This window comes from Petromyzon marinus, chromosome 65, assembly GCF_048934315.1.
Source record: "Petromyzon marinus isolate PM22_M1 ecotype Great Lakes invasive population chromosome 65, UKy_Petmar_22M1.pri1.0, whole genome shotgun sequence".
Taxonomy (NCBI): domain Eukaryota; kingdom Metazoa; phylum Chordata; class Hyperoartia; order Petromyzontiformes; family Petromyzontidae; genus Petromyzon; species Petromyzon marinus.
In genome coordinates, this window is record NC_133731.1 from 1,696,713 (window position 1) to 1,714,338 (window position 17,626).

Genomic DNA, 17,626 nt, shown 5'->3' on the forward strand with positions numbered 1-17,626 from the left:
AACAACCCACGACCACACACACATACGCACACAGACTCACACACACTCACACAGACTCACACACACGCAGACACACACACAGACCCACTCACACGTAGATTCACCCACACAGACTCACACACATTTACAAACACACACACAGACCCACAGACCCACACACAGACACACCCATGCAGACTCACCCACACACACACACACAGACACACCCACGCAGACTCACCCACACTCACACGTAGACTCACACACACACACACACACGTAGACTCACACACACACCCACACGTAGACTCACACACACACACTCTCATCCACACACACCCACACAGACTCACACACACAGACACACACAGACACACACACAGACACACACAGACACACCCACACAGACACACAGACACACAACAACAACAACAACCGCCATTCGCCACTAAGTGGCGGTGACGTCACCACGACGCTTGTGCCAGGCTATGTGCACCCTGAGGCCACGTGAAGTGTCGAACGCCCGCTGGCAGGAGGTCACGGGGCAGACCCAGGTGCCACGGGTCGACTGACTGAGATGACTGGCTGATGCACCACCTGTGCCCCCTACTGTGCCAACCTGCTGTGCTTTAGCCACCCGGCGCTCCGCTCGCTGTTGTGAGCGTCGCTCCTCCGCCCTCCGTTGTTGTTGGAGGGCGACTGCCTCCAACTGCCCAGTAGCATCCTTCACGAGCCTCCTCCACAGAGGCCGATCTTGACACCGCTGGTACCAGTCATCGGCAAGTCCACTCAGCTCCACGTCCTCCTGTACCACATCACTCCATCTCTTCTCTAGCCCGTGCCGCGCCCGCTTAGCCCCCTCAATCCGGCCAAACAAAAGCTGTTTCGGCATGCGGTGGCTGGGCATGCGGGCTACATGACCCAGCCATCGCAGCCTTGCCTGCCGGAGGAGCTCACCGATGGGACCCTGCCCAGATCTTTCAAGGATTCGTGAGCTCCTCACACAATCCAGTCTGGTTAAACCCAGGATGGATCGTAGGCAGGCCAGCCTAAATGTTTCTAACCGGCGAAGATGTTCCATTAGGGGGGTCCACGTTTCGCAAGCGTAGAGAAGGGAGGGAATGACCGTGGCCGAGAAGACCTGAAGCTTAGTGCGGAGCGACAGACCAGGTAGCTTCCACACAGCGTTACGCAACCGATGAAAAGATATTGCCGCTCGACTGATTCGGAGTGAGACCTCTGCTGTTAAACTGGAGCCAGTCATAAGCACACTGCCCAGGTATGGGAAACTCTCCACTCTCTCCACAACTGCCCCATCACCGATTGGGAGTTGTGGGGGTGGAGTGTCCGATGGTACAAAATACCCAGGCAGGTGCTTAGTTTTGGTGGGGCTGATGGTAAGACCCCATCTCTTAGTGGCACGCTCCAGTCTCAGCGGCAGCGTCTCCAATTCCTCCTCTGAATGAGCAGCTATTACCAAATAATCGGCGTACATAACGTGGTTGAGCAATAGGGAGCCATCTCTTGACCGCACCCGGGCATCGATCAGCCTCCCATTATATCTGTACCAATTGGAGATTCCCCCGGTACAGCTATTGAAGGCTTCACGAACTACTTGGTCAAAATAGATGTTAAATAATGTGGGAGCCAGAGGACATCCCTGTCGCACCCCAAGGTGTATAGGGAATGGTTTTGACTCCGGGCCACGTAGTTTTACCCGGGCCCGCTCACCATCATGAAGGTCCTTAATGATCGTGAGGAGGGGGTCAGGGACTCCAAAAGCACGAAGAACAACCCAGAGCCCAGGCCTACTGATGGTATCATAGGCCTTAACCAGGTTAATAAATCAGAGATGTAGGTCTTGTTGGAATTCCATAAACCTCTGATGTAGCAGACGGACGGAAAATATGGCATCTGTGCAGGACTGCCCTTTCCTGAAACTGCATTGGGGCTCTGCAAGCCTCTCCTCAGCGTGCCTTTCAAGGCGATGTTGAATAATCATTGCCAGGACCTTTACCGGCACACTGAGGAGTGAGATGCCCCTGTAATTGTTACAGTCTGTGCGGTCCCCCTTCTTAAAGAGGGGGGTCACCAGGGCATCCTTCTAATCCTGCAGAACCCGTCCAGTGGTCCAGACTGTTGTTATGACGTCATATAGGGCAGTCTGTGCACAATCGCCACCCTCCCTCAGCATTTCGCTTGAGACATCATCTCTGCCCGGTGCCTTTCCTGGTCTCAGACTCCGGATCGCCTTCAGTACTTCCTCAACAGATGGCACCTCAGTCAGCAATCCACTCACAGGGGGTGACTTCTTCCAATATTTGAGGCACCGCAGCCTCAGCAGGGTCATCCCCACTTTGTGCCACGATGTTTTCCTGGATGAGGGGTTTCACCTCCCCCAGGACCTCACAGAAATGCTCAGCAAATCTGCAAACCTGTTCCTGGGGGTCGGAGATTGGAACACCATTTTTTCCCCTAATGATGGTAAAAGGTGTGGCGCTGCAGGTTACTTTTTAATGGAGTTAAATAGAGATTTGTGATCGCGGGCCACTGAGGCAGACTCCATCTCCTCAACAACCCACGACCACACACACATACGCACACAGACTCACACACACTCACACAGACTCACACACACGCAGACACACACACAGACCCACTCACACGTAGATTCACCCACACAGACTCACACACATTTACAAACACACACACAGACCCACAGACCCACACACAGACACACCCATGCAGACTCACCCACACACACACACACAGACACACCCACGCAGACTCACCCACACTCACACGTAGACTCACACACACACACACACACGTAGACTCACACACACACCCACACGTAGACTCACACACACACACTCTCATCCACACACACCCACACAGACTCACACACACAGACACACACAGACACACACACAGACACACACAGACACACCCACACAGACACACAGACACACAACAACAACAACAACCGCCATTCGCCACTAAGTGGCGGTGACGTCACCACGACGCTTGTGCCAGGCTATGTGCACCCTGAGGCCACGTGAAGTGTCGAACGCCCGCTGGCAGGAGGTCACGGGGCAGACCCAGGTGCCACGGGTCGACTGACTGAGATGACTGGCTGATGCACCACCTGTGCCCCCTACTGTGCCAACCTGCTGTGCTTTAGCCACCCGGCGCTCCGCTCGCTGTTGTGAGCGTCGCTCCTCCGCCCTCCGTTGTTGTTGGAGGGCGACTGCCTCCAACTGCCCAGTAGCATCCTTCACGAGCCTCCTCCACAGAGGCCGATCTTGACACCGCTGGTACCAGTCATCGGCAAGTCCACTCAGCTCCACGTCCTCCTGTACCACATCACTCCATCTCTTCTCTAGCCCGTGCCGCGCCCGCTTAGCCCCCTCAATCCGGCCAAACAAAAGCTGTTTCGGCATGCGGTGGCTGGGCATGCGGGCTACATGACCCAGCCATCGCAGCCTTGCCTGCCGGAGGAGCTCACCGATGGGACCCTGCCCAGATCTTTCAAGGATTCGTGAGCTCCTCACACAATCCAGTCTGGTTAAACCCAGGATGGATCGTAGGCAGGCCAGCCTAAATGTTTCTAACCGGCGAAGATGTTCCATTAGGGGGGTCCACGTTTCGCAAGCGTAGAGAAGGGAGGGAATGACCGTGGCCGAGAAGACCTGAAGCTTAGTGCGGAGCGACAGACCAGGTAGCTTCCACACAGCGTTACGCAACCGATGAAAAGATATTGCCGCTCGACTGATTCGGAGTGAGACCTCTGCTGTTAAACTGGAGCCAGTCATAAGCACACTGCCCAGGTATGGGAAACTCTCCACTCTCTCCACAACTGCCCCATCACCGATTGGGAGTTGTGGGGGTGGAGTGTCCGATGGTACAAAATACCCAGGCAGGTGCTTAGTTTTGGTGGGGCTGATGGTAAGGCCACAGACACACCCACACAGACACACAGACACACACACAGACTCACACACACAGACTCACACACAGACACCCACACAGACTCACACACACACACACAGACACACCCACACAGACACACCCACACAGACACGGACACACACAGACACACCCACACAGACACACACACAGACTCACACACACAGACACACACAGACTCGCACACACACACAGACTCACACACAGACACACACACACACAGACACACACACACACAGACACACACACACACACAGACTCACACACACAGACACACACAGACTCGCGCACACACGCAGACTCACACACACAGACTCACACACACAGACTCACACACACACAGACACACACACACAGACACACACAGACTCGCGCACACACGCAGACTCACACACACAGACTCACACACACAGACTCACACACACACACAGACACACACACACACACAGACACACACACAGACACACACAGACACAGACACACACACACAGACACACACAGACACACACAGACACGCACACACACACAGACACAGACTCACACACACAGACACACACATACACACACAGACTCACACACACACAGACACACACAGACACGCACAGACTCACATCCACACAGACACACACAGACACGCACAGACTCACACACACAGACACGCACAGACACACACACAGACTCACACACACAGACACACACACACAGACACACACACAGACACACACAGACACACACACAGACACACACACAGACACAGACTCACACACACACAGACACATACACACACAGACTCACACACACACAGACACAGACACACACACACACACAGACTCACATCCACACAGACTCACATTCACACAGACACACACACACAGACTCACACAGATACTCACAGACTCACATCCACACAGACACACACACACACACACAAACAAAAAGACAAAGACAAAGATCCCCCGTATAGCCTTAACAGACTGTAGGGGCAAGTGCTGTTAGCGAGCACCTATGAAGGCCGGAACGGTACACGAGGGGGTGGGTGGCCAGCACCACGCCCGACCGCCTTTGTCTCCCTAGTGACGATGTTTACACACCGCACCAGGTACTCATTTGAGGCTGAGTCGACCTAGGGGAGGCCCGGGACCGGTTCAGATAATCGTCACTGGTGTTGGCCGTGAGCAGGAATCGAACCCGGGTCGCCAGGTTCATAGCGCAGCGCGCTAACCGCTACACTATCACTCCCCACACACAGACACACACACACACACAGACACACACACACACACAGACACACACATACACACACAGACTCACACACACACACAGACACACACACACAGACACACAGACACACACACACAGACACACAGACACACACACACACAGACACACACACACACAGACACACACACACAGACACACACACAGAGACGCGAGCGTGCGCCACTCGCAACTTGTTCATGAGCACTTAGCACCTCAAGCGAGTCACGGCAAGGGAGTTCTTGAGACGGGGGTGGGGGAGGGTGATCGGAGTGGTTTCATTCCTCCTCCTCCTCGTCCTCATCCTCCTCCTCCTCCTCGTCCTCCTCCTGGTCGTCTTCGTCCCTTGCGGCTAAACGCGGCGCCCTCTCCTCCGTCGGCCCACGGCGCTGAAACGTCGGGCGCTTCGCTCGCGACGCCGCCGACGCCGCTGAGACCCCCAACTAGACAAGAAGGCGGCGATCAGTCGGGGAGCGTTCGGGCCGGACGGCAGACAATGTCACACCACCACCACCACCACCCACCTCTCCCTTGCACAGAAGCCAAAAACACAGCAGCTATTGCATCGACCAAACGTCAAACATATGTCCTGGTTCTTTCGGCAAAGTCACGTTGAAGGCAAGCAACGCAATAATAAAATGAATGTAAAAACAATAAAATTCAACGTGACTTTTTGTCGAATGAACCAAGAATATGAATCGCTGCGGTCACGACGGCTTCGAATCAAAATTCGCACGCGCCAACGTTGGTGCAACGTTGCAGCAACGTTGGCGCGTGGTCGGTGCGCAAAGTGGGATCGATGTTGGGCCCGACAATGGCATGTGGTTATGGCAACGTTGCACCAACGTTGGGCCAACAACATTGGCGTGTGGTCGTTGCAACGTTGCACCAACGTTGGGCCAAATTTTTGCTGGGACCGCTCGGAAGCCAAATCTCGCAAAAACGCACGATTATTTGAAGCTTCTCAAAACGGCGTTTTACGGTGTTTTTGTGTTTTTGTGTGTGTGTGTGTCCCCTTTAACAACAAAATAAAATCACGTACAATATGATCACCATCGTGACAATAATCTAATCAGCGGTCATTAAACTTTTTTTTGTTTTTGTAACAATTTTTTTGTTCATTCACTTGGCATCTCGACTTTGTTTCTGAAGCTCGCCTCGCCATCACAAATGACATCTGCTCAACGAACTTGGCTTATCGTCGTCGCCCTCGCCATCATCATTGCGTGGCAATGTACAGCAGCAGGCGAATGACTCGAAAGGCGTGGTGATGTCGAATCTGAATGCGGCGGCAGGGGAAAAAAGAAAACCCGCAGGATTCGGAGACAAATTCACGCGATCACGGGCAGAGCGGCCAATCCGCGACCTCCTGTAGGCCAGGCGAGGTAGTTAACATCTCCTAGCCACCGTGATGATGATGATGATGAGGAATGCTGACACAAAATATACAGCAGCAGCTGCAGGCATCGTCAGGGTCGGGATCGAACCCACGACCTCCTGTATCCCAGGCGAGGTAGTTGACATATCATAGCCACCGTGATGATGATGAGAAATGCTGACACCAAATATACAGCAGCAGGCATCGTCAGGGTTGGGATCGAATCCACGACCTCCTGTAGGCCAGGCGAGGTAGTCAACATCTCATAGCCACCGTGATGATGGTGAGAAATGCTGACTCTAAATATACAGCAGCAGGCATCGTCAGGGTCGGGATCGAATCCGCGACGTCCTGTATACCAGGCGAGGTAGTCAACATCTCATAGCCACCGTGGAGTCCACGGCGTGGAAGCCGACGGCTAAGATCATCGTCACTGGTGGTGTTGGCCGTGAGCGCAGCGTAGCGCTAACTGCTGCGCCACCGCTCCCCACACGCGACACACCACACAAAGACAAAGATGCCCCCGTACAACCTGGACAGACTGTTGGGGACAAGTGCTGTTAGCGAGCACCTATGAAGGCCCGCAACGGCACACGCGCGCGTGAGGTGCTCGCATCTCGCTCATGGACACGTCCACATCCTCCGTTTCGTTTCACGTCAGGGGCGTGCGATCACGACATCGATTTCCGCCTCTGACTCCACCACCACCAGCACCGGCACCTCGACACTCGCGAACAGCGCCTCTCAACTCACAGCGTTCCGTCAGCCGCGGTGTTGATAAATAAATAAAAGTAGAATTAAATAATTCATAATACACGGGGGTGGGGGGGGGGGTTAGATCGTGTAAACATCTATTAGCCATCAGGGTGGCTAGGAGATGTTAACTACTTCGCCTGGTGTACAGGAGGTCGTGGGTTTCGATCCCCGACCCTGACGATGGCTGTTGTTCATTTTGAGTCTGAGTCTCACTCTCTCATCATAATCATCATCAGGGTGGCTAGGATATGTTAACTACCTCGCCTGGTGTACAGGTGATCGTGGGTTTAATGCCTACCCCCTCTCTCTCTACCCCGTCTCTCTCTCTATCCCCTCTCTCTCTACCCCCCTTCTCTCTCTACCCCTTCTCTCTCTACCCCCTCTCTCTCTACCCCCCTCTCTCTACCCCCTCTCTCTCTCTCTACCCCCTCTCTCTCTACCCCCTCTCTCTCTCCCCTTCTCTCTCTACCCCTTCTCTCTCTACCCCCTCTCTCTCTACTCCCTCTCTCTCTACCCCCTCTCTCTACCCCCTCTCTCTCTACCCCCTCTCTCTCTACCCCCTCTCTCTCTCTACCCCTCTCTCTCTACCCCTCTCTCTCTACCCCCTCTCTCTCTACCCCCTCTCTCTCTCTACCCCCTCTCTCTCTACCCCCTCTCTCTCTCTACCCCCTCTCTCTCACCCCTCTCTCTCTACGCCCTCTCTCTCTACCCCCTCTCTCTCTACCCCCTCTCTCTCTACCCCCTCTCTCTCTACTCCCTCTCTCTCTACCCCCTCTCTCTACCCCCTCTCTCTCTACCCCCTCTCTCTCTCTACCCCTCTCTCTCTCTACCCCCTCTCTCACTACCCCCTCTCTCTCTACCCCCTCTCTCTCTACCCCCTCTCTCTACCCCTCTTTCTCTCTACCCCCTCTCTCTCTCTACCCCCTCTCTCTCTACCCCCTCTCTCTCTCTCTCTCCCCCCTCTCTCTACCCCCTCTCTCTCTCTCTCTACCCCCCTCTCTCTACACCCTCTCTCTCTACCCCCTCTTCTCTACCCCCTCTCTCTCTACCCCCTCTCTCTCTACCCCCTCCTCTCTCTACCCCCTCTCTCTCTACCCCCTCTCTCTCTACCCCCTCTCTCTCTACCCCTCTCTCTCTACCCCCTCTCTCTCTACCCCCTCTTCTCTCTACCCCCTCTCTCTCTCTACCCCCTCTCTCGCTCTACCCCTCTCTCTCTACCCCTTCTCTCTCTACCCCCTCTCTCTCTACCCCTCTCTCTCTCTACCCCTTCTCTCTCTACCCCCTCTCTCTCTACCCCCTCTCTCTCTACCCCCTCTCTACCCCCTCTCTCTCTACCCCCTCTCTCTCTACCCCCTCTCTCTCTCTACCCCCTCTCTACCCCCTCTCTCTCTACCCCCTCTCTCTCTACCCCCTCTCCTTCCTTCCTTACTTCCTTCAGTACCTCTCTCTCCTTCCTTCGCCCACCATCTCTCTCCTTCCTTATCTCTCTTTCATTCCATCCTCCCCCCTCCCCCTCTCTCTCTCTCTCTCCTTCCGTCCCTCTCTCTTTCTGCACGTGGGTTCCTTAAGCTCATGTTTTGACACACTCAGTCACCACTGCTGACATGCGGGGATTCAGGCACACGTCCTGATATTATATAAGCACACTGTTCATGGCTTATATGATATCACCACGTGCCAAAATATAGCGAGGTCCCGCAACATTTTTTTTTTAATATATCAGGACTCCTACACGAGGCACCCTCTAAACGCTGTCGCGGTTGTGACATCGTCAGCATGATGGAGGCATGCATCGCGTCGTAGTATCGACGACAAGGCTAGTCGACAATTGCAAATCGCTACTCTACGGGAGGTCTGGCAAAAAATAAAAAAGATAACTTACCATGCTGCAGCGCGTGGACAACATCATCTGGCATCGTGTCGGGATCGAACCCAGGACCTCCTGAACACCAGGCAAGAGATATAGCATGAGATAGCCACCGGGGCAAATCGCTACTCTACGGGAGGTCTGGCAAAAATAAAATAACATAACATGCTACAGCGCGTGGACAACATCATCTGGCCACGTGTCCGGATCGAACCCACGGACCTCCTGCATACCAGGCGAGAGAGATAACATCTCCAAGCCATTGTGGCAACTTGCTACTCTACGGGAGGTCTGGCAATTCAGTTTTTTGTTAGCAAGCTGCAGTGTGTGGAAGACATTCTCTGCGTAGCTCCCCCAGGGAGCTATGCCCTTTTAAACATGAATTGAAAACGAATTTCTTGACAACTGCTCTTGCTGTCTGTAGTTTGGTGTCCTGTGCCCGCCTTCCATCTTCGATTAGCGCGGTTGGCAACTTACGGTGCCAACGTTCAACACACAAACACACCATGGCTGTTGCTGCTGCTGGTGATGATGGTGGTGGTGGTGTTAGAGGCTTGGGGTGAGCTTCATCCAGCAGTGGAGTGACCGTGGCTGCTGCTATGATGATGATGGTGGTGGTGTTGATTAACTACCACACCAATCTCTAACTGCATGACCCGTATCGTCAATTGCGGGCAAAAAAAAAAAACTTACTGGACATACTCATTGGTTCGTTCGGTAAAGTAACGTGGTAGGTATAAAATAAAAATAATAAAATCTGCGACGTTTCGCGCGCAACACAAGCGTCCGTCATCAGGTGGGACAACCACAGCAAGAAACAATTACAGGAAGTGGGCAAAAGAACTTCCGTGACAAGAGGCTTTATAGGTAAGAGAGGGGGGAGGAGCCAGGGGGGGAGAGATAGAGAGGGGGGAGGAGCCAGGGGGGGGAGCGATAGAGAGGGGGAGGAGCCAGGGGGGAGAGATAGAGAGGGGGAGGAGCCAGGTGGGGACATATATAGAGGGGGGAGGAGCCAGGGGGGGAGAGATAGAGAGGGGGGAGGAGCCAGGGGGGGGAGAGATAGAGAGGGGGAGGAGCCAGGGGGGAGAGATAGAGAGGGGGAGGAGCCAGTAGGGGAGAGATAGAGAGGGGGGAGGAGCCAGGTGGGGACATATATAGAGGGGGGAGGAGCCAGGGGGGGAGAGATAGAGAGGGGGGAGGAGCCAGGAGGGGAGAGATAGAGAGGGGGAGGAGCCAGGGGGGGGAGAGATAGAGAAGGGGGAGGAGCCAGGGGGGAGAGATAGAGAGGGGGGAGGAGCCAGGGGGGGAGAGATAGAGAGGGGGAGGAGCCAGGGAGGGAGAGATAGAGAGGGGGGAGGAGCCGGGGGGGAGAGATAGAGAGGGGGAGGAGCCAGGGGGGGAGAGATAGAGAGGGGGGAGGAGCCAGGGGGAGCGATAGAGAGGGGGGAGGAGCCAGGGGGGGGGAGAGATAGAGAGGGGGGAGGAGCCAGGGGGGGAGAGATAGAGAGGAGGAGGAGCCAGGGGGGGAGAGATAGAGAGGGGGGAGGAGCCAGGGGGGAGAGATAGAGAGGGGGGAGGAGCCAGGGGGGAGAGATAGAGAGGGGGGAGGAGCCAGGGGTTGAGATAGAGAGGGGGGAGGAGCCAGGGGGAGAGAGATAGAGAGGGGGGAGGAGCCAGGGTGGAGAGATAGAGAGGGGGGAGGAGCCAGGGGGAGAGATTGAGAGGGGGAGGAGCCAGGGGGGGAGAGATAGAGAGGGGGGAGGAGCCAGGGGGGGAGAGATAGAGAGGGGGGAGGAGCCAGGGGGGAGAGATAGAGAGGGGGAGGAGCCAGGGGGGTTGAGATAGAGAGGGGGGAGGAGCCAGGGGGGTTGAGATAGATAGGGGGGAGGAGCCAGGGGGGAGAGATAGAGAGAGGGGAGGAGCTAGGGGGTTGAGATAGAGAGGGGGAGGAGCCAGGGGGGAGAGATAGAGAGGGGGGAGGAGCCAGGGGGTTGAGATAGAGAGGGGGAGGAGCCAGGGGGGGAGAGATAGAGAGAGGGGAGGAGCTAGGGGGGTGAGATATATGGGGGGGAGGTGCCAGGGGGGGGAGATAGAGAGGGGGGAGGAGCCAGAGGGGGAGAGATAGAGAGGGGGGAGTAGCCGGGGGGGGAGAGATAGAGAGGGGGAGGAGCCAGGAGAGGAGAGATAGAGAGGGGGGAGGAGCCAGGTGGGGACAGATATAGAGGGGGGAGGAGCCAGGGGGGAGAGATAGAGAGGGGGGAGGAGCCAGGGGGAGAGATAGAGAGGGGGAGGAGCCAGGGGGGGAGAGATAGAGATTGGGGAGGAGCCAGGGGGGAGAGATAGAGAAGGGGGAGGAGCCAGGGGGGGAGAGATAGAGAGGGGGGAGGAGCCAGAGGGGGAGAGATAGAGAGGGGGGAGTAGCCGGGGGGGGAGAGATAGAGATTGGGGAGGAGCCAGGGGGGGAGAGATTGAGAGGGGGAAGGAGCCAGGGGGGGAGAGATAGAGAGGGGGGAGGAGCCAGGGGGGAGAGATAGAGAGGGGGGAGGAGCCAGGGGGGAGAGATAGAGAGGGGGGAGGAGCCAGGGGGGAGAGATAGAGAGGGGGGAGGAGCCAGGGGAGGAGAGATAGAGAGGGGGGAGGAGCCAGGGGGGAGAGATAGAGAGGGGGGAGGAGCCAGGGGGGAGAGATAGAGAGGGGGGAGGAGCCAGGGGGGGAGAGATAGAGAGGGGGGAGGAGCCAGGGGGGAGAGATATAAAGGGGGGGAGGAGCCAGGGGGGGAGAGATAGAGAGGGGGGAGGAGCCAGGGGGGGCAAGATAGAGAGGGGGGAGGAGCCAGGGGGGGAGAGATAGAGAGGGGGGAGGAGCCAGGGGGGGAAAGATAGAGAGGGGGGAGGAGCCAGGGGGGAGAGATAGAGAGGGGGGAGGAGCCAGGGGGGAGAGATAGAGAGGGGGGAGGAGCCAGGGGGGGAGAGATAGAGAGGGGGGAGGAGCCAGGGGGGGAGAGATAGAGAGGGGGGAGGAGCCAGGGGGGGAGAGATAGAGAGGGGGGAGGAGCCAATGGGGAGAGATAGAGAGGGGGGAGGAGCCAGGGGATCTATATTCTTAGGGGACATTTAAAAAAAAACAAGACCCCTTAATGACAGCCAAGAGCTTCGTTGATAATTCCAAGACGCTTTGCCAGTCACTCTGCCCACTCTCTGTGTGTGTGAGAGAGAGAGGGTGGTGTAGCGGGTAGCGCACTGTGGGTTCGATTCCCGCTCACGGCCAACATCGGTGACGTTTATCTGAACCGCCTAGGTCGATTCTAGATTTGAAGCTTTCGTGACTGCTAGGATCCATACTCTTTGGTTCTATTGGGTAAAGTCAAGTAGGTAAAAAATAAAATAACAAAAATCACGACGTTTCGGCCACAACACAAGCGGCCTTCATCAGGTGAAGGGACGAGACTGTCTGGTAGGACAGCGCTGGAGTGAGAAAAGCCACGCTCAGATCACGACCTTTAAGCTGTGTGAGAAGAAACAAAGCGCCTTGACAAAGGAATTAGCATAGAATTTAGCATTGAAATGGCTCATTGAAATAGCTAAGTTAAAGTATACACATCCGCAGAGGCACCCCTTAACAAAGGAATTAGCATAGAATTTAGCATTGAAATAGCTGAGTTAAAGTATACACATCCGCAGTGGCACCCCTTGACAAAGGAATTAGCATAGAATTTTGCATTGAAATAGCTGAGTGATTAGCTTGTAACTGGTCACAGAAATAGCTATGTTAAAGTCAGAGCACATACATTCACCGAGGCACCTAGTACAAATCAAACAGGAGAATTTAGCGAAACACAACCACGCTCAGACCGCGGACCTTTAAACTGTGTGCGAGCAAACAAGGTGTCCTGACAAAGAAATTAGCATAAAAAATTAGCATTTGATTGGCCGATTTTAGAAGAGAGGTGGAGAGATAGAGAGGGGGGAGGAGCCAGGGGGGAGAGATTGAGAGGGGGAGGAGCCAGGGGGGGAGAGATAGAGAGGGGGGAGGAGCCAGGGGGGGAGAGATAGAGAGGGGGGAGGAGCCAGGGGGGAGAGATAGAGAGGGGGAGGAGCCAGGGGGGTTGAGATAGAGAGGGGGGAGGAGCCAGGGGGGTTGAGATAGATAGGGGGGAGGAGCCAGGGGGGAGAGATAGAGAGAGGGGAGGAGCTAGGGGGTTGAGATAGAGAGGGGGAGGAGCCAGGGGGGAGAGATAGAGAGGGGGGAGGAGCCAGGGGGTTGAGATAGAGAGGGGGAGGAGCCAGGGGGGGAGAGATAGAGAGAGGGGAGGAGCTAGGGGGGTGAGATATATGGGGGGGAGGTGCCAGGGGGGGGAGATAGAGAGGGGGGAGGAGCCAGAGGGGGAGAGATAGAGAGGGGGGAGTAGCCGGGGGGGGAGAGATAGAGAGGGGGAGGAGCCAGGAGAGGAGAGATAGAGAGGGGGGAGGAGCCAGGTGGGGACAGATATAGAGGGGGGAGGAGCCAGGGGGGGAGAGATAGAGAGGGGGGAGGAGCCAGGGGGAGAGATAGAGAGGGGGAGGAGCCAGGGGGGGAGAGATAGAGATTGGGGAGGAGCCAGGGGGGAGAGATAGAGAAGGGGGAGGAGCCAGGGGGGGAGAGATAGAGAGGGGGGAGGAGCCAGAGGGGGAGAGATAGAGAGGGGGGAGTAGCCGGGGGGGGAGAGATAGAGATTGGGGAGGAGCCAGGGGGGGAGAGATTGAGAGGGGGAAGGAGCCAGGGGGGGAGAGATAGAGAGGGGGGAGGAGCCAGGGGGGAGAGATAGAGAGGGGGGAGGAGCCAGGGGGGAGAGATAGAGAGGGGGGAGGAGCCAGGGGGGAGAGATAGAGAGGGGGGAGGAGCCAGGGGAGGAGAGATAGAGAGGGGGGAGGAGCCAGGGGGGAGAGATAGAGAGGGGGGAGGAGCCAGGGGGGAGAGATAGAGAGGGGGGAGGAGCCAGGGGGGGAGAGATAGAGAGGGGGGAGGAGCCAGGGGGGAGAGATATAAAGGGGGGGAGGAGCCAGGGGGGGAGAGATAGAGAGGGGGGAGGAGCCAGGGGGGGCAAGATAGAGAGGGGGGAGGAGCCAGGGGGGGAGAGATAGAGAGGGGGGAGGAGCCAGGGGGGAGAGATAGAGAGGGGGGAGGAGCCAGGGGGGGAAAGATAGAGAGGGGGGAGGAGCCAGGGGGGAGAGATAGAGAGGGGGGAGGAGCCAGGGGGGGAGAGATAGAGAGGGGGGAGGAGCCAGGGGGGGAGAGATAGAGAGGGGGGAGGAGCCAGGGGGGGAGAGATAGAGAGGGGGGAGGAGCCAATGGGGAGAGATAGAGAGGGGGGAGGAGCCAGGGGATCTATATTCTTAGGGGACATTTAAAAAAAAACAAGACCCCTTAATGACAGCCAAGAGCTTCGTTGATAATTCCAAGACGCTTTGCCAGTCACTCTGCCCACTCTCTGTGTGTGTGAGAGAGAGAGGGTGGTGTAGCGGGTAGCGCACTGTGGGTTCGATTCCCGCTCACGGCCAACATCGGTGACGTTTATCTGAACCGCCTAGGTCGATTCTAGATTTGAAGCTTTCGTGACTGCTAGGATCCATACTCTTTGGTTCTATTGGGTAAAGTCAAGTAGGTAAAAAATAAAATAACAAAAATCACGACGTTTCGGCCACAACACAAGCGGCCTTCATCAGGTGAAGGGACGAGACTGTCTGGTAGGACAGCGCTGGAGTGAGAAAAGCCACGCTCAGATCACGACCTTTAAGCTGTGTGAGAAGAAACAAAGCGCCTTGACAAAGGAATTAGCATAGAATTTAGCATTGAAATGGCTCATTGAAATAGCTAAGTTAAAGTATACACATCCGCAGAGGCACCCCTTAACAAAGGAATTAGCATAGAATTTAGCATTGAAATAGCTGAGTTAAAGTATACACATCCGCAGTGGCACCCCTTGACAAAGGAATTAGCATAGAATTTTGCATTGAAATAGCTGAGTGATTAGCTTGTAACTGGTCACAGAAATAGCTATGTTAAAGTCAGAGCACATACATTCACCGAGGCACCTAGTACAAATCAAACAGGAGAATTTAGCGAAACACAACCACGCTCAGACCGCGGACCTTTAAACTGTGTGCGAGCAAACAAGGTGTCCTGACAAAGAAATTAGCATAAAAAATTAGCATTTGATTGGCCGATTTTAGAAGAGAGGTGGTGTACGTGCCGGTGGACTTGCCTATTGATGGTGTGAAAAGGGAATTTATAAGAGCTGCGAAAGTTTGGGGTACCACTACTTGAAAAATATACTGTACCATTGAAATAATTTTAATGTTTAGTTCGATTTAGAACATCTTTCCAATGGTTGCTTAATTTGAAACCATCTTCCACCGGCACGTACACCACCTCTTTTCTAAAATCGGCCAATCAAATGCTAATTTTTATGCTAATTTATTTGTCAGGACACCTTGTTTGCTCGCACACAGTTTAAAGGTCCGCGGTCTGAGCGTGGTTGTGTTTCGCTAAATTACTAGGTGCCTCGGTGAATGTATATGCTCTGACTTTAACATAGCGATTTCTGTGACCAGTTACAAGCTAATCACTCAGCTATTTCAATGCTAAATTCTATGCTAATTCCTTTGTCAACGGGTGCCTCTGCGGATGTGTATACTTTAACTTAGCTATTTCAATGAGCCATTTCAATGCTAAATTCTATGCTAATTCCTTTGTCAAGGCGCTTTGTTTCTTCTCACACAGCTTAAAGGTCGTGATCTGAGCGTGGCTTTTTTCACTCCAGCGCTGTCCTCCAGACAGTCTCGTCCCTTCACCTGATGAAGGCCGCTTGTGTTGTGGCCGAAACGTCGTGATTTTTGTAATTTAATTTTTTACCTACGTGACTTTACTCAATAGAACCAAAGAGTATGGCGCCTAGGTCGACTCAGCCTCAAATGGCAATTGCCGGTGCGGTGCGTAAAAAAATAAATAAAAACATCGCCGCTAGGGAGACAAAGGCGGCCGGGCGTGGTGCTGGCCACCCACCCCCCTTTCTGCTCGCTAACAGCACTTGCCCCAAACGGTCTACAAAGGCTATACGGGGGATCTTTGTCTCTCTCTCTCTCTGTGTTTATTCTAGGGGCACTCACAGTGGAGGAGTCAATGTGCTAGGATCGCCACTGCCCTTCGGAGTAAGGCGGCAGGGGGAGAGAGAGAGAGGGAGTTGGGTTCATGTCCTGTTCATCTATTAGTGAAGAACAGCAGCCGGCACTGCGATGGCCTTTTTGTTTTCATGCCTTCTGGGAATTTTGCCCCACACAGCTTTCAATAGAACGTCATATTAGTCATGGTCTATCTACCGCTGGATGAAGTCTTCCCCAAGGCTCCATCACTACCATCATCATCATCATCATTGCAGGCATGGTCTATCTACCGCTGGATGAAGACTTCCCCTAGCCTCCAGCACTACCATCATCATCATCATCATAGCAGGCATGGTCTATCTACCGCTGGATGAAGACTTCCCCAAGCCTCCAGCACTAGCATCATCATCATCATAGCAGGCATGGTCTATCTACCGCTGGATGAAGACTTCCCCAAGCCTCCAGCACTACCATCATCATCATCATTGCAGGCATGGTCTATCCACTGCTGGATGGTGGCTTCCCCAAGGGTCCATCACTACCATCATCATCATCATAGCAGGCATGGTCTATCTACCGCTGGATGAAGGCCTCCCAAGCCTCCATCACTACCACCATCATCATCATAGCAGGCATGGTCTATCTACCGCTGGATGAAGGCCTCCCAAGCCTCCATCACTACCATCATCATCATCATAGCAGGCATGGTCTATCTACCGCTGGATGAAGACTTCCCCTAGCCTCCAGCACTACCATCATCATCATCATCATAGCAGGCATGGTCTATCTACCGCTGGATGAAGACTTCCCCTAGCCTCCAGCACTACCATCATCATCATCATTGCAGGCATGGTCTATCTACCGCTGGATGAAGACTTCCCCAAGCCTCCATCACTACCATCATCATCATCATTGCAGGCATGGTCTATCTACCGCTGGATGAAGACTTCCACAAGCCTCCAGCACTAGCATCATCATCATCATAGCAGGCATGGTCTATCTACCGCTGGATGAAGACTTCCCCAAGCCTCCATCACTACCATCATCATCATCATTGCAGGCATGGTCTATCTACCGCTGGATGAAGGCCTCCCAAGCCTCCAGCACTAGCATCATCATCATCATCATTGCAGGCATGGTCTATCTACCGCTGGATGGTGGCTTCCCCAAGCCTCCAGCACTATCATCATCATCATCATCATAGCAGGCATGGTCTATCTACCGCTGGATTAAGGCTTCCCCAAGGGTCCATCACTACCATCATCATCATCATAGCAGGCA